Source organism: Mucor mucedo, assembly GCF_025094135.1.
Source record: "Mucor mucedo strain NRRL 3635 chromosome Unknown EV154scaffold_219, whole genome shotgun sequence".
NCBI lineage: Eukaryota > Fungi > Mucoromycota > Mucoromycetes > Mucorales > Mucoraceae > Mucor > Mucor mucedo.
Window position 1 is genome coordinate 12161 of NW_026252503.1, and position 2797 is coordinate 14957.

The 2797-nt window shown below is 32.0% G+C and overlaps 1 non-coding gene across 1 annotated transcript; it reads left to right on the plus strand.

Annotated features, from left to right (window-relative positions):
* Positions 1-806: 806 nt before the first annotated feature.
* On the plus strand, positions 807-880 carry EV154DRAFT_t158. Its single transcript has one exon. It is a non-coding gene; the product is annotated as a tRNA-Asn (tRNA).
* Positions 881-2797: the final 1917 nt, after the last annotated feature.

Here is a 2797-nt window from a genome sequence, read left to right on the forward strand (position 1 = left end):
AGAATCTGTTGATTGTCATTTGCTCCACTTAAACATTTTCTGATCTCACTTTCAAGGGAATGATTCCAATACCACACTGTTTTGATCCACTGTTCTTATTGTCAAAAAAATTAGGAAATAAGACGATTTTGAAATCACGTCACACTGATATAGATTTAAAGCATGTCTCGATCGAAACCAAGACTTTGTAGCTGGTAACTGGTGGGCGGTGTCAATGTTTTAAAACTTTATAGATTGAGTACAAAGCTTAGAATAAAATAAATATCAAGTCCCGTGTTTGTATAATCACTTGATAACCTGGGTTCAAGGGTGACATGACATGAGGAAAGTTTATTTTAACTTCTAATATATCGGCCAACTATAGCTACAAGGAATTCTCTGAAACCGTCAATATAAATTGTATCACTGAATTTAAAATAAAAAGAATTATAAAAGTAAGTTTGATTATTGATTGGTAAACAATACTAAATTACTACATTACTCTTGGGCTTCTTGACGGGGTACCTGTTAATGGTGGTTGTGTTTGGGATTAAATGCTTATCCTTGAAGCTTTATCTCTGCCTAAATATTTTTGCTCTTCATCAGCTATTTATCGCCAGGATTCATCAATGTTTGCATTGGAAAGAACCTAAATGTTAAATCATTATCTTTTATATCAATAATTATTTTACACTTGCACTTTAGTACCAACACTTAAGTGTACCCTCGTAGCCAATAAGAATCCGTTCACGTGATTATCACGTGACACACCGCAAATAATTAAATGTACACACTATTACTTTTTTTAAATTTTTGTTGACATCTCTGCTTCCGTGGCGCAATTGGCTAGCGCGTCTGACTGTTAATCAGGAGGTTGGTGGTTCAAGCCCACCCGGGAGCGTTAATTTTTTCCCTTTTTGCTCTGATTTCGTGAGACTTTTGTCCAAACTATTGTTGTGATAGTTTTTATAGATTGTTTTATTTTTTGCTGATATAGTATTCAAAAGATGATTTTTTTCAGGTTTTGTAATCGCTGCAGTGTCTCCCTTATCAAAAAGATGTAATGCTATTATTTCAAAAATGTGCATCGTGGTGTTTAGCGTTCGGAATGAAGATCGTGTTTTAGTCGAAGCTCGCTCAAGTTTAAATGGTACAAAAACTGCACTTGAATGTGATATCAAATTCAAAAAGTTATAATCATCATAATATTATTTATTGTAATAGGATTTAACGTAAGATACTCAATAATAAAAATAAAATCAAGTGGATATATCGATATGACTAAGTCAGATTATGACAAGAAACAAACTAAAGGTTTTATTTAGATACTTTGGGGTTTTTTATAAGAAAAGGAACAATAAGCCCTGAGCAGAAATAAGAAATTCTAAAGTCAAAAAGACCGGCAGAAGAAGAAAAAGATGGCGCGACAATGACCATAGCCATGGATAATTTTAAAGACGAAATCAGTTCAATAATGCTGAATTTGAAGGAGAGCATGCTAGTAGCACTGTGATGTATATACACTATATATCCAGCCTATAATCTACTTGACATATAATAGCAACCTAGCACTGAAAAATAACCCATTAACTGATCAAAATATTAGTGTCTACTTCCAATCCACGCTCCCATTTGATCTTCCCGGATAACAATCTATTCAATCCTTCCTTATAAAAAGGATCCCCTTTTCCATTTGATAAAAAGATATTTAGTTTTAGTCTCAAATAATTTAACCGTTTATTTTTTGGAATATTTCACACTGGATATTTAATTTGATAATTAACGATAGAAATTATCATTGAGTATAGTTTGTATCCTGTTATATTCAGTAACTAGAAGTATGAATTAAGATGGAACATATGGTGAAAGTAAAGTCTGATTTAAGAAATATCCATCAATTTTTTTTTTTTTTTTTGGGAGGGTATAAGAGAAATCGAATTTTTTTATAGCAGCAGTTTGTACACGACGATGATCAATGTAAATAGTTGGCAAAACCTTGGTTCCTTACTACCATACTAATATCTCCAAGACAAATGAGGTTATTCAAGATGATGGGAAATATGTGAAGAGCAATTTTTAAAATGCTTCAACTAAAAGTCAAAACGAAGAATACTAAAAGCCTTAGTGAAAAAGTTTGCTTTCGTAAGGAGCATGGAGGCTGTATACTTAATATATGACTTTATCCACACTTCTTGAATCTTCCATTTGATAATCCTAAATATAATTCTTATTGATAATCTATAAATCAAAAACTGATCATTTACTTTATGTACAGGCTTGATCTCATATCATCCTTCATACAAGTATAAGACATACACTTAAATAATAAAATTGATATGAAAACATATGAAGGTTACATCAGCCACATTGAGGTGTCACAGCTATCTTTATTAAGAACTACAATTTTCCCTGAATATTGTGCCACAAGACATACACAGTTTAAAGATGAATGTTATTGTTATTGTTATTGACATCTCATTATGGCCTTTCTATACGGAATCATTACTCATCCGATATGTTTGTGATGCACATAAGCCTTAATTTTGTGTTCGGAAATTGATGTTTGTTATATCGCTCATTGTCTACTTCCCATGTGTAAATTCATGTTTGTTATTTATGAGTTACTTTTTTTGTATGTTTTTCATCGTTATCCTCCATGTTACATGGTTGAGCTACGACGAGGACGATTTTGTGATACGACACCGGACAGTAAAATATATTTCCCCTGGACTCTTCCAATTTTGCACATATATAACATCTATCTTTCATTGTTTTCCAATTAAAATCACATTTATTTACATAAACATTTTTTAAAGCT